The sequence below is a fragment of the Patagioenas fasciata genome, chromosome 5 (genome assembly GCF_037038585.1).
Source record: "Patagioenas fasciata isolate bPatFas1 chromosome 5, bPatFas1.hap1, whole genome shotgun sequence".
NCBI classification, from domain to species: domain Eukaryota; kingdom Metazoa; phylum Chordata; class Aves; order Columbiformes; family Columbidae; genus Patagioenas; species Patagioenas fasciata.
In genome coordinates, this window is record NC_092524.1 from 59,107,300 (window position 1) to 59,126,447 (window position 19,148).

At 38.5% G+C, this 19,148-nt stretch overlaps 1 long non-coding RNA gene across 4 annotated transcripts in view; it reads right to left on the bottom strand.

Annotated features, from left to right (window-relative positions):
* LOC139828137 (uncharacterized) overlaps nt 1–19,148 on the bottom strand; it is a 211,917-nt gene that overhangs the window by 162,773 nt on the left and 29,996 nt on the right. For 2 of the 4 annotated variants that reach the window (XR_011739442.1, XR_011739441.1), the window contains exon 3: nt 15,897–16,049. The exons of the other annotated variants lie outside the window; for them this stretch is intronic. This is a non-coding gene — a long non-coding RNA (uncharacterized lncRNA). The remainder of the gene's footprint in view (nt 1–15,896; nt 16,050–19,148) is intronic. 4 annotated transcript variants of the gene reach the window in all.

The following is a 19,148-nucleotide window of genomic DNA, read 5'->3' on the forward strand; positions in this document are numbered from 1 at the left end:
TCACACACAGCCAGATTTTATGCACCACACATTCCCAATATTGCCTGAGTTTTGCTCATATATATCAAATAGAACCTGCATTTGAGCTCTATTTTTTCCCAATATACAGTCTTGCTTACCATTTTGTTTCCCATAACCTAGACAGCACTATCCGCCTGCATAAATTCCTGTAAAGAACTCAATATTGAGCAGATATGACCAACAGAAATTTTTTGTCTGAGCCAAGGCAGAGGTCTGTCTAGTCTTCCCTTCAGCCATAGTGATAATGGATGACTTTGTTGAAAAAAATAAACAGCCCTGTGTGTTCACATGAAACTAGACTGAACTGGTTCCCTGACAAATGCAAAGTCTCCATCAGGATCAAAGCTTTGCCATCAGATGCCATTTTGGCACAGAAATGCATTCATGAGCTCCTGTATTTTTTCTACTTATTTACATTAAAATTTTTAAACAAAAAAAAAAAAAAAAGAAGCCTATCTGATCCAAGTTTTACCATTTCAAGACCATTTAATAGCAACTATTAATGTTAAACACACTGCACTTCTCATCCCAATCCAAGAGGATGCCAAACAATGCAATAACAAGCTAAACCCTTCAATTGATATTTTCTGATCCTCTACCTAGACATAGAGAATCCCTTACTATTAGTACAAGTACAACCCATCACAGATCAGGTTGTCATGGTACTACACTGACATAATTCCCACTACATGCTCAGCTATCCAGTTACACTGACTTTGCTTCTGCTTTGCATTTCTGCTTCATTGCCTGATAAGGGTCCAGATGCCTCTTCTGATTCTGGACAGACAAGAAAACAACACCTTCCCCTAATACCAGAACCCTAATTAACACCATTGAACAAGGACAGGGAAACAATGTGACTACAAATGGACAACAGGACTACAGATGGGAAGCAACGATGCAAGCAGCTTTAAACTGAAGGGTTATGTCCAAAAGGAAGGTTTTCTGTTCAGAAATGGGTCATTCTCAGAACATATTTGAAAATCTTGCAGCACAATTAAATGATTTAATTCATCTCAGAAATGTCTAATTGTCTATACAAAACAGTGGACTTCCTGGAGCTATAGCAGGTCACATAATATCAGTCGCATTCACTTTGAATAAGGCAAGTTACAGAAAGAACCCTGGATGATACAAATGCCAGAAATGTACCCTCTGGATGTCAAGCACCAAAACAAGTGACAGGGTGAATGTCCAAATTAATTCTTTTGTATCCTGTATTACATCTGTATTCAACATTATGTTCTATACTACCCACTAACCAACTGGAAGTCAACTCAGTTTCAGTATAGGTGAAAAGGTTTGGAACAACTATCTATCTAGAGATGACAAGGATAGCCATGGCTTGCAGAGTCAGTGTACAATTTGCTTTGCTTTCAGGAATACAGCCTACTGGAATCAGTCATCAGAAACAAAGCAGTCTGGGTTTTGTAAGCCATTATCTTGACTGAAGATTAGAAGTGTGTGCAATGTAGTCAAGTCTGCCAATCAGTATTCTCCTCTGTGATTCCCCTTCACAAGATTGCATAGTTCTCACCTAGATTCACCATCTCCTGGAAAGCAAGGGTGCTTTTTTCACCTGGAAGGTGTAGCTATTAGTGTAGCATCTACAAAGGCAAGCCAGAAACCATAGAGCACTATCTCATAGTAACAGAGAGTCTAAACTGGTTCAGTGGCCAAGTGTCAAGCATTTTCACTGCATTAAATGAATCAAATATCCACAAGTCACATCAGCTGCAGTCAACACACTAGTAAATACGCAAGTGGTATTGCATATTGCCTCAATGTTATCAGCTATACTGCCGCTTCCTGTCTTCATACCTATAGTCTGTGCCTCTAGGAGGCACTATGGAACTACAGTCCAGGGCACTTAAAGCATTTAGAAAAGCAGCCACAGCCATCCATACATTTTTCATATGTTATTCTTCATCTGCTCTCTATGAGGAGATGATTTATTTCTGTGGTAGGGACCTACTCAAAAGAAAGCCTCAAAATGTCCTAACAAGGCTAAGCGTGACATATGTGTTACGTCAGCCACTACCCATCGGAAATCCTATTTCCTAGAACTGGCATAGATGCAAGTATTTTCTGTAAAACAACTGAAGTGCTGACACCTTTTCTGATATTATGATGGTAATTGTGAACTAGGAAATGCAACTTCCACAGATCTTCTTGTTTAGCCTAATTTTTCAGAACATTCTTCTTGGAACATGTTGTGTCAAGATATATCATGTTGTATACATGATACTCATATCATGTGATATACATCCTCCATCACAGTTCTCTGGGCCAAGTTTTTCTTCATAGTCTTGATTCTTCATGACATTCAGCCATTACAGCCATAAAAAAGGATTCCCATGGACAGTAATTCTCCCTCCACTGTGAACGAGCAAGGTTTATTCTCTGCAAACCAGAATTCTGTTGAGGGGCAGAATGAGACCTTTTCTCCTCAGATTGCGTGGGTGGTAAAGCTCCATCCTTGTTTAGTTGAACCAATCTGGTGCAGAACTGGAGTAACATCATGGTGAGTCAAGTTTGCCCATGGAGCATTTGTGTTCTTTTTGTTTGTGGCTCATGCACATAATCTAAAAGTCCATTCAACACTGAAAGCAGTTGTTTTGCTTTTTTAATGGAGAAACAATTCCCCATTTCACGATCCATAACAACAAAAGTAAGAACAAAACCCCACCCACATGAAAAAACAAGCCAGCAAGAACATCCCATTGCACAACATCTGCCCATCTCATATAGGCCAACACTTCCCAGTTCTCCCTAGATATCTGTTGAAGAAGTTGGGTTATAAAGCAGGCCCTGAAGGTGAACAGCTCCAAGAGTTCTTGGTCCTTTGCATGATCCAAGCAATTACTGTGACTCGCTGTTCTTATTTCATGAGTGACATAATTTAAGGTCAGTTTGACAATAGGTTGTCATGCCTGCACAGTAGATGATAATAGAAAACAGATGTTAACAGGTGTCTGCATACTACTCCCAGTTGCCACTGGACTTACATGTTTACTGTATGTTATGGTGCAGGCAAAACTGGACTCTGAGCTATGTAATTTGTCCTCAAAAGTTCCTCTTCAGAATTGTTCTGTTGGAAGTGTACTTTTATGTCAACTGGTGGTACACAGTAAAACTTTATTGCTTTTTTTTTGTAAAAAGGTCAAATATGCATAAAACATATACTTTAATTGAAACACATATCTCTCAACTGAAAAAGAAATAGTTTCTCAGTAGCTTTTAACAGAAATTTGGGGTTCACAGTTCTCTTGTGATTTTTCTTCTGTTTTGCTTTTGTTTTTAAATAAAACTTAGTCCACAATCTTCTGAAAGGGAGAAAAAACAAAACAAAACAAAAAACAACAACAAAACAAACAAACCCACATCATTACCTGGAGATGAGTTGGGAAGTAAAAAAAGAAGTCCATTCTTTTTTACCAGCTTGGGAGCAAAATTTCAATATGTTTTCCCCTCTTCCCCCTAAATCTTCCATGTATGAGTCTAACAGAGCTGACACACAGCACTACCAGTAAAGCTTAATCTCTTTGGTGAAACACTTTAAGTCTTTATCAACACACTGTCAAAATCAGCACTACCTCCTGTGAGGGAGCTCACAAGAGAGAGAGTCCAGGGTGAAGTCCAAACACAGCATGGAAATTACTCTGTATCAGGGGTCTGAATTACTGCTTGTTCACACCGAATTCTGCAACCCCTCCATGGCATGTCTCTTTTCCTTTCCTCCAGCAATGAATGTTTTGCCATGACACAAATCAAACTCCTGAATTCCTCATTGCAAATAAAAAAATTAAGGCAGCTTAAGGCATATAATTTGGGTTATGATTTGCAATATTCATCAAGAGAACGGCCATTTCTGGCAAAGAAAAAATGCCCTGAGCTACGATAATGAATACAAGCTTTGTTAGAGCAACAAGACTGATGGTCTCATCTATAATGATCTGACAGTGGCTGCCTTTATATGGTACCTTGTTTTGATTTTCATATCAATAATTACATTATGTGCCTCAAAACACATGGCTGTCTAGCTGACTTGATGCATGTTAAAACCATCCTGTCTGTGGATATGCATTGGAATAGGAGCTATTACAGGATCACATAACAGATGTGTGGAGCAGTAGTGATTATTCCAAATTTTGTGCTACACCTGGCCCAGAGAGCACTCACTGTGGTCCCTTCTGCCCTTAGAAGTTATGACTTGAATACATGAAATGAGCCTCCAAATGCCAAAAGAATGCATTAGTGCTAAAACTCCCCCTCATGCTTTTCTCCAACAGCTTCCCCAAGGCACAGAGTCAACTCCTGAGTTAGCACTCACTGCATGGTGCCACCTTGTCACCATATACAGAGTAGAGAAAGAATTTCTGCTGCGTGTTATCCTGGCATTGTTTGGCTAGTAAGGCCATGCTGGGTTTTAACTTTCAAATAAATTGCACGTGTCTTTTGGCTGTAAGGGTGTACATGGCTGCCCATTCACAGGAATGTTGCATTTACCGCTTCTTGTGGGGTCTCATGCATATATGAGCTAGACTTTAACTAGATCAGCCAGTCTAAAACACTAGCATGGATTTGGGTGGCTTTTTCACCTCTTGGTACTAAACAGATTCAAACAGCTTAGTGTACTAATGGATATCTCTCTATTTGACTAGAAAAAATTATAAACTGTTTCTTCATATGCGGAGCTACAAAAATCCCACTGTGAGTTAATGTACAAGGTAACTTTAAATGAAACATTATGAAGTCTGTCCTTCCTTCTACAGTTTCCTTACTTCCTAGACTCCAACCTATACTCTGAGAACAGCTTCTTTTGTTTGGTGTTTCAGTATTTCCCATGTGTCTTACTTGCTAGTTCTAGGATCAAAGCACATGTTTGTGTAGCACCAACTTTGAGTGTTTCCTGACCTAAGGGCAAAATGTAAATTTGCAAAACAGGGGCCACAAGTAAATCATTATGTTATTTGCTCTTCTCTTGCAAGAACCATTTCTTCTTAAAATTGTCAAATTTGCCAGACCAACAATTCAAATTCTCTTCACATTTCATAGGGGAGCTAAAAGTGAATGAGAAAGAAGTAAAATTATCTCTATCTACCTTACAAGATGCTTTTTAAGATGTTTTCAACATATCTTCTACATTTACAGCAGAAGTGCTCTGAATATGCAGCCACGTGGTGCATTTTCTGGCATTTCCATTAAAACAAATACAAGCAATTACACAGCCCAGTATAGTGTATATGATCATTCATGTTTGCCTGAGGTTGTTGTCAAGAAGACTGTACAACATGTTACCTCAGAGCACATGATGGCTGACCTGCTTCCAACAGCCTCTCTCCATGCCTAGGCTATTTCACAGGACATGGGCAGGAGAAGCACACTTTAGGCTCACAGAGGCAGCTTAGACAGGATTGAGCAAAGGCTGGGTTTAAGTTGAAACCATGAAGACCTGCAGCCCTGAGCTGATACACTGGGGGAAGAGATCATTTGATTGGAACATATCCCATTCCTCTCTACAGCAAGAGCAGAAGCCAGGGGCTTCACCACTAGATCCCTGTTCTGGCACTCATGACACCAAGCTATTTGGGCACAATGCAAAGAGACACACTAGCTCTAAAGGGAAGCATTTGATTTTTTGCAGAGACTTCTCTGGATACATCATTCAGCTGGTAGGCCAACAAATCGGGTATCTTTAAATATAAGCTCGTTGCTAGTTCCAAAGTTAACTCCTGGCCTGAGTTCTGATTTTCAGAGTAATTTTACAACATGGGGCTTGAAGAGTTGGTATTTTATTAAAGAACAGTTTGTAGCTCACAGATTAAGAAAATGGTTTATAGCCATTTGAATCAAGATTCTTTCCACTTATTTTTTTTTTTTTTTAAAGACACACTGCTTTTTGCAAATTCACAAGCTTCTGCCATAGCCTCTCGGGTTCAAATCTCTACTACTCTTCCAGCACATTTCCCACTGTCTATCCCCCACTTTTCCCTGTGTCCTCAGGCCAAATTATACAAATGAATGTCTCAGGGTGTATGACAGGGACACTGTTGTGTTAACCCAAAGTCACTTTAAGTTTTACGTGTTTCAAGTTCCCTTTACAAATGTGAAACACAGATTAAGTTTTTCAAAAACTGCAGTAAGAAACAAGGATCTTCCAAATAAACTCTGATGCCTAATAAGGCAAAGCCAAAACAATATACGATTTTGTACAGAGAACTGTGGAAGTTATGACTTCACAATGATCATTTATATTTTTTTTATTATATTTAATTCTGGAAGGGTCTGGTTGAGCATGTAGAGGCAAAAATGCCTCTTCATTTAAACTCCTTAACATAAGAAATTTGTCAGCTGTCACGGATGAAGTTTTGAGAGCCTGATTTAGTAGGCCTTAATGTTCAAAGGAAAAGGTAGGTCCTGAGCCCAGAGATTAAAACCAAATAAAACCCTAAGCCAGCACCCTCCTGTGAAACTACAGAAGACCAAAGGACATATCACCTTGTCAATATTTGCAGGGCTACATGTACCCACCTGACTTTGTTCTGCAAATCACTGATGTAAATTCACAACCTCTATCAGACACCTGCATGAAAATAAGTGTTTACACACATACCTATAATATACATCACCGGGGAGGGAGAGGGGGGATTAAAAAATGTGGAAAAAAAAAAAAAAAAAAAAAAAGAATAAGGCTAGCAGAGCTACCAGGGATTTGGATATGCACTTAGAAAGAAACTAAATGTCATACACAAGTTATAACTGAATCTTGGCTTGTTCAAAGGCACAATGCTGCTGAATTGAGCACTTGTGCTGCCTACTGTAGCCCTCTTATTATCACGTTTTTAAATGTGGTTTTCTTTAAAAGGTATTTTAACTTCATAGAAGGACTTTCCATTCCAGACCTTGTTCAGTGAGTAGCTTCAATGAAATCAGTTTGACCTATATTTGCAAAACTTAGAGCAAGAGCCTGCTTCAGTATTTAAAATTCAGAAATACCTGCACAGACAACCTGACTGTGCTTGCCTCCTGCATGCAAACAGCTTAATTAGGAACACTGAAACCACTGATACAGCAGAGGCAAGAAATTCTCACCTGTGAGGAATTAGAAGGAAATCAGAGGAAAAAAAAACAGTTTAGAAAATCCATTCATAATGTTCAAGGTATGAGATTACTGTATACTGTCATCAAGACCATTAAGAGCAGCAACCAAAGACACTTGATATGCTCTAATCCAGTTGCAGATTCCTAATTGCAATTGGCACGCTGTTCCATAAGCCAGGAAAGAAGGCCATAAAAGTTATCATCTCTGATCTTAAATATAGCTGAAATCTCTTGAATTATTATGGGCAGTTGTTTTTCTCACAATCTGCATTAGCAATAGGAAATACATTTCAGGTTACCCCTATTTCTCTTGAGCAATTTTTGTCAGTTCCTACCTGGCTGCCTCATTGAAAATGCCTCCTTCTTGCACTCTTCAGATTACACAAGGAAATAGCACAAGTGGTATCCGACTACAGGCGGGTATCTTCCAGGATTCAGGAGGACCGCAGTTACAGACTTTATATTGAAGAAAATTCTAACAGATAAGTTGCATGTATCATTCTTTATGGTCATTACTTTAAAATTGCATTCTGGAGTTGATCAGTTAACCTTCTGTCTGGTCACTCTCAGCTAGAGATGTTTGATTAACAGCAATGCTTGTCATGGTAAAGAGAAAAGATTTATCAGTCCTCCAGGATGAAGGTCATGAGGTTTGGGCTTGAAGAATTTGGGTTTTTTTCTTTTTAATTTTTTGAGACAAACAAATTGGGCCACTATATAAATACAATGTCAATAATAAGTAATAACAACTCCTCTCATTTGTTCTTCACTGTGATGTTTTACGGGGTACTACACTGCATTAGGGCAATTTTGTTGCTTTTCCAATTCCAAAGTAGAACAATAATGACAGTAGCTTCCAAAAAAGTTTCTTACAATTGCCTAAATTGTGTAACACCTTACCAGGATGTCAGGAAAACAGCCAAAGAATTTCACATTATAAAACTGGGCATATCATCTGATATAGCAATTTTGAGCACATTTTAAGACCAGCCAGAGTTTACAAGCTTTCCCAACACTAGTTTAGCCAAAAGTCTTTCATGGACCACCTGGTTCTAATGATACAAAACTGGAATATTTGGTGTCCTTTTCACTATGCTACGTTAAATTAAAGCTTAAAACATCAGTAAGGCAAAATCCATTCTTTTTATATTATGCTTTTTAAATTAAATGTTAAGTATTTTGGCTAAGTACATGTGTTTATTTTTGTAAAACTGTACAGCATATACTATATGATACAGTCAGCGGAATCCTCAGTTCAGTTACTCTTGCATGCTCCTGGTCCACAGCCCACTGAGGCAAAGGGAAGTGTTTCCATTGACATCAAACGAGGCTCCTACTGTGAGCGAGACCAGATCCTTACTCATCCTAAAACATGTATGAGGTTTCAACACTTCTCCCAAGAGAAAAGGTTCAAATTATGCTTACAGTAGCTCTTCCTATATTAAGTAATAAAAGGGCTCAAATGTGCATTCCATGCACACTTGGTAACTCAATTGAAATTCAGTGAAGTCAAAATATTAAGGATGTGATAAGAGGTTTTACTGTAGAAACTATATTGTGAACTATATAGTCTTTGTATGTACTGTAGCGAGCTATAAATAGGCTCTCTGGGTGCAACTTCCACAAGTACCTGAAAGACTTCACCTTCCAGCAGTTCTGAAGAGCAATGGAGTTTTAAAAATCCCACCCTAAATGCAGCTCACTGCTTCTGAACTCAGTCACAACAGGTTACAATTCCCTACATTTCATCACCAGTCTTAGAAGCTGGATTTCAGATGATGTGTAGGAGAAAAGTCCATTCTTAATAATAGAAGTGCCAAGCTTCTGTAGGTCCAAGGAGGGCAAACAAATCTGGAGATTTACAGGCCTTACTGTAGCAAGTGGTCATCACCTTTTTCTCTATGTTTTGTTTTCCTTTGTAGTTCCTACCATTATAACCCTCATTGTGAAGCTTCATCCCTCTCGTAGCAAAGCCAATAGCTACTATCTCACCTATTTCACTGAGGTTAACTGAGGTACAGGTATTATCCAAAGAGGATATCACAGCCTGTTCTCTTCTATACACTTCCCTGAATCCAAATACACTAGTAGGGTAGACTTCATTTTTTATCTCCTTTCTTTCTGCTTGTTTCTTCTCTCACCATAGTAGCTTCCATGTCACTATTACAAAATTTTTAGAACATATAGTTCTAACCCTGAATTCCTTACAAAGCCCTCTGAACAGGAGTTTTTCTGGAGTAAGAAAGGACTGAGAGAGGACTGCATGAATTGGCCCATACAGAGTTACATGCTAACTGTTGTTATTGTTCTTGGAGAGTGCATTTAAGGTTTTGGGAACAAACAATAAAATGAACAGCTGAACAATTTTCATCATGGCCCAGTTCCTAGTTACAATTATTTTTAAGCTGTCTCACCATTAACTAGACTCTGACTTTTTTTCCCCAATGAAAAAGAATATATTATGTAAAACTTAGAGAAATACTGTTTTTAAATGACAGGGGAAAAAAATATTCTCAAATGTAACATGCTATGACTTCTGCTCTTAGCCCAGTATTTGTGTATGAGTTACACATAATTTTTAAAATGTTCCATATACTTCATGCACAAGTCAGTTCTCTAGGAAAATATGCTTTCCTAGATAAGTTAAAAGCGTAGCTTCTGAGCTCTATGACTAGACAGAGAATATCAGATTTTGACCACAGACATGTCTAAGCAAAACCAGAATGCATGTTCATATGAAAGGCATATTTCATGCATTCTGTATTTCACAATACTACGACAGGGACACATCAAATCAGAATAAGATGACAGCTCACACAAGCACCTGAAACAGGAGAATAAGATGGTACAAGGACACAAAGACATTTGGAGATAATACTGATGAAGAATATTCTTTTAAGATCCCTTCTTCTTTCATTGAAGGCCTGATTCAATTACTTCTCCTGGAGTCAACAGGAAGACTTGTGGTCTTCAGTGTCTGCTATTGTGGCTCATCACTTATGTTACAGTAGCACATCGAAGATTCAATTAAGCTCAGGGACTGTAACACCAGGACCTATATAAACACCCACAGTGCCGTAATCTCTTCTTACAAGAACTTGCATCAAGCATGACCTTGAATCATGCAGGGGAAAAAATATATGGCAAAATAAACATGGGAAATAATCCAATGTAGGCCAAAGGGTTACAGAAAGCTGGGTTACAGAAAAGAAGACTTCAGTTGTGCGACTGTAACCAGTGCCCTATCTAACCATTCTGCCTGCTGGGGGACTTTGGGTCAAACCCGTACTGCACAACATGAATGATAATTGACTGAATGAAGTAAAAAACCTACCTGCTAAATACAATGCACAGCTGTCACTGTTTCTACCTCATGCCCTGCAGTGATATACTTCGTGTGCACAACACAAGAATCACTAGCACTCCACTTGCAACTCGTTTTTAGTACGAGCTCTGCAGGAAAATGTCATAAACAGAGACACAGAATGACTCCAGAGGTTACCCATTTCCCTTCCTCCCACACTACAGCGGGCTCGGTTATAACCGTATCATTCCTAACAGATGTTTGTCTCATCTGTTGATGGATGTTTGAACCTATCATTAGGCAATCTCTTCCAGAACTTCACCCTCCTTGCCAATGGAACTGTTTTCCTTACTCCTAATCAGAACCTTTCTCACTACAGCTAATGCTTTTCATACTTCTCTTACCCTGTCGTCTCTTTGGTCTTCTTTAGGCTAGTCAACCCAAAGATACTGAAATTTCTCTTTTTAGATCACCTTATTGATTAACATTCGGCTTGAGATCCACCGTAAGCTTAGTGCTTTTTCCACAGTACTCTTACTTGGGTTGTCCATCTTGCATTTACAGAGTTCATTATTCCTCTGTAGATGCCATAACATGCACTTGTTTGTCAAACAGCCCTTGAACTTTATTTTTAAATATAATTTGGAATTCTAGTTATTTTCTTTAGTGTATATAGAGTTAGTGTTGACTGCAAATTTTATAAGCCCACTCAATACATCCTGAAGGACACTACTGAAAATCTTGAATAATGGCAGGCCTCAGCAGATACTCATTCAATACATCAAAGAACTACTGAAAAGTACTGTTTAGATACAGTTAGTAAGCCCTTTTTGCACCCACTCTAGTTTAGTTGAGAACATTTGCCTTGGTTTCTTATTAGAATGTCATATAAAGTAATACCAAAGATCTTACTAAAATCAGCATAGATTTGCAAACTCTCCTGTATCCAGAACCTGCTGCTCTGTTGTAGATTGGCTTGACATGGTTTAACAAGTGACACAATTTATTTCTGACCATTTTTCATGTGTTGGATATTATTTAACTCTTTATCTTCTATACATTTTAAATTAGGTTGGTTTTAATTTGTTCCAGCATTTTGCAGGGAATTGTATTTATATTGATCACTCTTCTCTTTCTAACTGTTCTTTTTCCCCCTTTCTAAAGGGAATCACTACCGTTTTTCCCTTTCCTTACTTGTGTTCAATCAGTTTAAAAAATATCTCTAAATGTGGTTCATAAATTCCAGACAATCTCAAACAATTATCTTAGTTAAATAGCATGCAGTTAAAATCTGTACCTTAATAAAAGTACACAGGGAAGCTTGAAGGCTCATTTTACAATTTTACAATTTTCTGAGTTATTTCAGTGTTTTACTTTGCAATGTTAATTCCTCCTGCAATAAAACCTTTTCCCCTTTTTAAACAATTGGGGGAATTCACTGGGGTTTTTTTTAGCAACATGTGTTATTGCCTAGGAACAAAGCTGGATCATTCACATACAGATTTGGTCTTATGGCTACAAGGAATAAATGTCCTGTTTGGATTCTCTGACAACTAAAAAGGGAGGAGTTCACATCTTCACTATCTAGTACAGTACTATGCAGAAATAGCTGCTGAATTCTGGGATCAGTGTAGATGCATCAGAGAAATGCTGCATCTAAAGTAATTAAACCTATTATTCTGCAGTTAGTTATCCCAGACACAAAACAATGTCATAAGCATCAGTGCTTTCAGACGGGGAATAAAGTTCTTCACAGATAGTTCAGTTGTCTTTTGGTTTTGTTTTTCTGCAGAGTGCTGCATCATTGATTTTAGCCAGGGCCAGACCAGATCTTAAAATTGCATTTCTTTCCATCTACTCCTTTCCTCACCAAGTATATTCTTGAACATGTTGCTTAAACACTTGTATACAGCCTTGACACCAGTTTAATACTAAATTCTATTAACTGTGCTATTATAAGAGTCCAAAATTTCCTAGCTACCTTTTTAATAAAACTCATACATTTGAACTGGAAAAAGAATCAGTAGAAATAGTCATAATCATCCTGGTCCTCATCTTGTACTCAGTTCCTTTTTCACCCTACATTCTATGTGGAGACAGTAATTTGACAGGTCACTTCTTATAACTTAGTGACATTTCCAAGAATTTTAACAAAACCAGTGTTTGTTGTGAAAACATAAATTATTGCCATACTGCATGGTAAGAATACTGAATGGGAGTATTTATGTGGAATTGTCTCATTTGCTTTATTCCTTTTTAACTGTTGATAAACACGTCTAATGATTCTAAGTTCTGTGAATCTTCTGCCCACTAACCACAACCTTTCAATGCAAAGCCCAAACTACTTAATAGCATCCCTGTAAGTACAGTTGTTTTCAAAATAGGAGATCATGGAATAAACTCTGGGCAGGAGGACAACCCTATAAACAACTCAGACAGTTCTTTATACAAAGATTGGTTGGAATATGAAACGAACTGCCAGAAGTTATGCAGCCAGTAGTTAAACTGACTTGTGCACATTAATTCAAGAAAAAGTTGGATTAGGCTTTGGAAAAGAAGGAAATACTACAATGCAGCAGCCACTGACTTTTTCTTTTTTTTCCTTTTTTTTTTTTCTTTTTTTTTTTCTTTTTTTGAGTTGGGATTATGGTTAGACTGTTTCACACAGTTAACAAATATACTACAGTTAGTAAACTTTCTCATTTCATCTTCTGTAATCTGCAAGAAAGTTTCCCATAGTTATACAAGACAGACCACTATGTTCCTTTTGCAAGACTACATTTGCATCTTTACTTGATGAAGTAAACATCTTCTGTTGTTGTTGTTTGTCTAGCAGTATTTTAAAAAGAAATATAAATCTAAAAAAAAAAAATCAAAAAGACAAGATAAAATAAGATATCTTAACAAGTACACAGATTACTAGATAATTCAATAGATACCTGGAGAACAGAAAAATTGAAACAAAAAGCATCTTCATCTATTACATGTTTCTGTCATGGTCAACCCTTTTGTGGTCATCAGGACTTTTTACCCAGCAGGAGAAACAATCAAACACAGGAGGGAGGAAAAAAACATGAGAAGTCAAATGCAAATTAATTTTTCATCAAACTTTTGTGTCACAATAAAACTGATAATAAATTGTTTTTGTTGGAGAAAAAGTGATTGCTACAGTTTGCCAGAAAACTAAAACACCAAGATAATCACCAAGACGGTACACAGGAAAGACACAAAAGAAAAAAAAAAAAAAATTAAATTAAAAAAAAAAAAAAAGAAACAAAAGGGAAAAAAAGGTTTCATCAAGCTTCTAACATTTTATTGGCAAAGGAAAAAATCAGAAGGCTCAAAGATTGCTGTTATCAGTAAAGTCCCTTCATTCACCCAAGCTGTCATCCTGATGCCACAAACAGAAGTAATAGTAATGATGAATGTTGCTGTTGCAACAGGAAAGACAAAAAGAAAATGAATTAAAAAATATCACCCAGTCCCTTTCATGTCCAATGTTGGCTTGTTTCCTGTGGCACATCTCCTAACTGTCTGTCCAGTATATTTTTGAAGTTTCCAAAGGATTGAGTTTCTATTGTCTCCATTCAAATATGTTTTTGTGACTCAGGAACAACTAGAAATGGTACAGCTATGAGCTAACAGGTAAAGTATCAGGGCTGATCAACATGGGCCACATCAGTAACTGCTACTGACTACCTGATCAGGAAGAAGTGTATGAGGCCTTCTTCAGACAACTTGGCCTTGGTCCTCATTTGGAACTTTAACCACCCCAATATCTGCTAGAGGAAGAACACAGCTGGGCTAGGAAGGTAAAGATGAAGAAAGCAGAACCCTTGTTACTACATTCACACCAATAAGTAAATAACCGAAAGTCAGAACAGGACAAAGTCTGTCAAGTAGTTGTAGTATTATATCAGCAGATGATGTTCCACATGCTGGAGGTAAAATCTATGAGGTTTAAATTAAGACACAGAGTAGATTTACTAGAAAGCTTTTGTTTTCTTGATCCAAGCATTTATCATCATTTTAGACTAACAGCTGAAGTTCATCATTTGTAATGATAAATTATGGCTGGATGAAACTTGTCTGGGCCTGCCCTTTATTTCATTCTTAGTAGCACTGCCTTGGTCTTTGAGGAACAAGCAGTCAAATTAGGAAGTCCTCTTACAAAATGGTTTGCAAGAAAGCAGGGCTATTTCGGTAAACAATGGGAAAGCCCAGTTGTTGAATCTCTGTTCATGAGAGAGGGAACTAAAATGGTTCTATTTGACCAAAAAATACCCAAAATCATACCAAAGGTTCTTCACAGTGATGGAGATGCCACAAGTGACAGTTGTGATCTGCCCTGGCATGAGGTAAAAAATTATACTTTGAAGTCACAGGGAGTAAAAGCTTCACAGTTACTCATGCAGGATGCCACTAGAAGCAAAGTCTTGGAAGAAAGTAAAGATCAAATACTGAACTGCTGATGAAGGTCATAGAGAAAGACAGCACTCCTAAAAGAGAAAGCCTGAGATAATATCTGTAAGCAATGCTAGTGACAAGGGAGAAAGGGAGGAGAATTGTGCCTGTACATATTAATTATTGCCAAATAGGCTGAAAAAAAAAACAACGTCACTGCTACGGTATTTTCTTCACAAGATCTAAAGGACAGCAGCAGTGGAATCTGCTGTTTGTGTTGAAGTGTCAGGAGAGAAAAGAACAAAGACATGGAAACATCTGCTTTAGAAAGCCACTTGAAAAATAATTATGCAATAGCCTGTGAAAAACATCTGTTAAAAATGCTGCTGTCCACCCATCACATAGAAAGAAGACGCTTAAGGAAAATGTAAGCAAAAACAGGAGAAGATTGCGGCTCATTTTTCACTTAGAATACCCATTACCCCAAATCTAAACTGAAACCCAAGGGCAGGTTTAGCAAGAGAAATATACGATAGAATCAAGCAGGATGATATAACACTGGCAAACAGATGGTACAACCTGCTGTTAGATTATCAATACAACTTGAACCAGAAACCACGCTTAGCATGTGTACTCTTTCTGAATACAAACAAATTCTTCCTGGGAATTTTCAGCCCTCCCATTCACAGAATCCAAAGCATTGCAACCAGCCATGGAGCTCTCTGTTCCACACCAGCGAGAGTATTACAGCACAGGGCCTCCCTGCCCATCACGCAGAGGAACTTGAGTTTTCTGTAAATCTTGTCACACCACATCTCATCTCGTTATACACAATGACTTTAACATCCAAACCTTGTCAGTGGCCTAGTGAGCCCAGTGCAGTGTTGTGTCAACATGGTGCTACCTCAATCCTAAAGAATGCTCTTCCCTTATCACTTTGATGTGCTGTACGCAGTTAATAGCTCATTTGGTACTGATTTACATTTCCTGATGTAGGTGATCTAATATAAAACATTTTAACCAGCAATTGAGATAGACAATGTGCATGTATTTAATTTTGTACCTGCTGTTTCTGCTGCTGTCCTCAAGTGTTTGCTTGAAATCCACAGACTTCCAGTAGTGTTCCAGAACAAGATCAGTGAGCCAAATCTTAAACCTTCTCTTGCATACAGAGGACCTCTCATCTAATTTCCATGGAAGAATACGTTTTGGAGATCTGGGAAGAGAGTTTATGAAAATACAGCTACACAGTGAGAGCTTTGTTATATTCCCCAGGTTAAAATGATATAGAGGAAGAGCTCTGCCTATCACTGTACCTCAAATTCACTAGAAAGATGATATTGAACTAGAGTGCTCACTGAATATTTTGTTCAATTAAAGACTGCAAAATTCGGGTCAAGTAAACCCTCTTCAAATCCCTGTGTCCTGCAGCTGAAATGCAGTGAAGCCACCACAATGAAGACGAAGATATTTATTTTAACCGAGGAAGATACATTCTGGTTTTGTGCTCCAAACTACATTGAAGTCTGTATTATGAAATGGGATTATAGCATTAGAGTAAGTTTGCTTCTGGCATCTGCAAAGTGTGGCAGTTGCCTTCAGTATGGAATATCCCCTAGTAACACAGGTGCCCTGGTTTCAGCTGGGATAGAGTTAATTTTCTTCCTAGTAGCTGGTATAGTGCTGTGTTTTGGATTTAGTATGAGAATAATGTTGATAACACACTGATATTTCAGTTGTTGCTAAGTAGTGCTTATACTAAGTCAAGGACTTTTAAGCTTCTCATGCTCTGCCAGTGGCGAGGTGTGCAAGAAGCTGAGAGGGAGCATGGTCATGACAGCTGATCCAAGCTGACAAAATGGATATTCAATACCATATGACATCATTCTGAGTATATAAACTGGGGGAACTCGGCTGGGGAGGCTGGGATCACAGCTCGGGGATGGGCTGGGAACTGGTCAATGGGTGGTGAGCAACTGCACTGTGCATCACTTATTTTTAACATTCTATTAATATTATTACTATTATTATTAATAAATACTATATTCAACAAGGCCAAGTGCAAGGTCCTGCACCTGGGTCAGGGTAAGCCCCAGTATCAATACAGGCTGGGGGATGAAGGGATTGAGAGCAGCCCTGCCAAGAAGGACTTGAGAATACTGGTGGATGGAAGATTGGACATGAACTGGCAACATGCACTTGCAGCCCAGCAGGCCAACTGTATCTTGGGCTGCATCAAAAGGAGTGTGGCCAGCAGGTCAAGGGAGGTGATTCTGCCCCTCTGCTCTGCTCTCCTGAGACGCAAGCTGGAGTCCTGCGTCCAGCTCTGGAGTCCTCAGTACAGGACAGACATGGACCTGTTGGAGAGGGGCCAGAGGAGACCACAAAAATGACCAAAGGGATGAAACACCTCTCCTACGAGGACAGGCTGAGAGAGTTTGGGTTGTTCAGACTGGAGGAGAGAAGGCTCCAGGGAGACCTTATTGTGGCCTTCCCTTACTTAAAAGGGGCCTATATGAATGATTGGGACAGACTTTTTAGGAGGGCCTGTTGCAACAGGACAAGGGCTGATAGTTTTATACTAAAGGAGGGGAGATTCAGGCCAGGCATGAGGAAGAAATTTTTTACAATGAGGGTGGTAAGACACTGGCCCAGGTTGCCCAGAGAGGTGGCAGATGCCCCATCCCTGGAAACATTCAAGGCCAGGCTGGACGGGGCTCTGAGCAACCTGATCTGGTTGAAGATGTCCCTGCTCATTGCAGGGGGGTTGGACTAGATGACCTTTGAAGGTCCATTCTAACCCAGACTATTCTAGGGGTCTCTGATTGTTTTCTCTTCCTTTGCTGTCCTATTAAACTGCCTTTATCTCAATCCACATGTTTTACTTTTTTTTCAGCTCTCCTTCCCATTCCACTGTGAGGTGGAAGAGTGAGCGAGTGGCTGTGTGGTGCTTGTTGCCAACTGGTGTTAAATATGACACACAGGTCATATGGGTCAGACCAATTTCCATGTCACTGCAGGACCAGCATATGCATGCAAATGCTTTAAGGTTGCTGCCTGACTGTAAATGATCTAGTAACAGTTCATTACAATAGTGCCAATTGCCAATTAATTTAACATTCAGTGCAACTTAATCAAAACCTTGGGTCCCATATAATCTGTATTAAAACCAGAAATCTCCCTCTCTAATGACTATTTCCTATTGCCTTGGATGAGGGCAAGGGAATAAGTATACTTACTAATTTATTTAATTTTTTAGGGAAAATAAACTAGAAAAGGAAATTCAAGGGTCTTGGAAGATATAAATTCTCACCTATACAGAGAAGATAATTTGGATTAAGGTAGAGTATTAATTTAAATGTAAATCTTCCTGATTAACCCCTGATGAGACAGCACTTCTGGTATCATCTGTCTTGCACAGTCTTACCTGAGAATCTGTGCAGGAAATTAATCCAGGACAACCTGTGTGTAGGAGCCACTTCGGAACAATTTCCTGTAAGAAAATCCCTGGGCCTAATTGTTTAAATGCTGTTAAGCTCTACACTGAAGTCCTCTTCTATACCCAGAGATTTGGGTGAGGAAAATACAATCCCTTGCTCTTTTGAAATGTATAAAGTTGTTCAGAGAAAGCAATAATCCACTTGTATTATGTCATGTACTGCAAGCAGCACCTGATAGTTGGTTAAATGTACATAGAAAAAATGAAATCAGGTCTGATTTCTGTCAGCTTCCTCATAAATCCTCTAGTCCATCTAAATGTTCTCAAAAATCATTTTCAGTTAATCAGCCTTCAATTAATATTATGCCCACTTCCACTCAGAAATCCTCCAGGTTTTCCCAGCTTGTCCAGGTATGCTCCAAACTATCCGCCTTACAGTAGAAGAAGGAAATAGCTCGTCAGCTAAATAATAATGACTACGTCATCAAATGTTCTCATTACATTTTTGTTACTAGACACCATATAGATTTAGGGGTTTTAGCTACAAATCCAGCTATAATACACAAAAATATGCAGTTCCCTGCCTGGGGCACTAAAGGTGTGAACACAAATGTTTCGTAACACTGTAACACTTAGAATTTTGTGGAAACTATTATAGGTTAGAATAAAACTGTATGCATGAATGGAACCTTGCCAAGGCACTTCATTTCCCCAAGTGCACATGTAAAATTTAAAATAACAGCATTCAGAATTCATAGACAAAACTTAAATCTCATTGTAGTTTTTGAAACACTTTTGCTGCTGTTTCCTAGTTCCACACACAGTTTTCAAGCATCTTTCCACTGATAGTGCATATGAACAGCACTTTTCCAGATA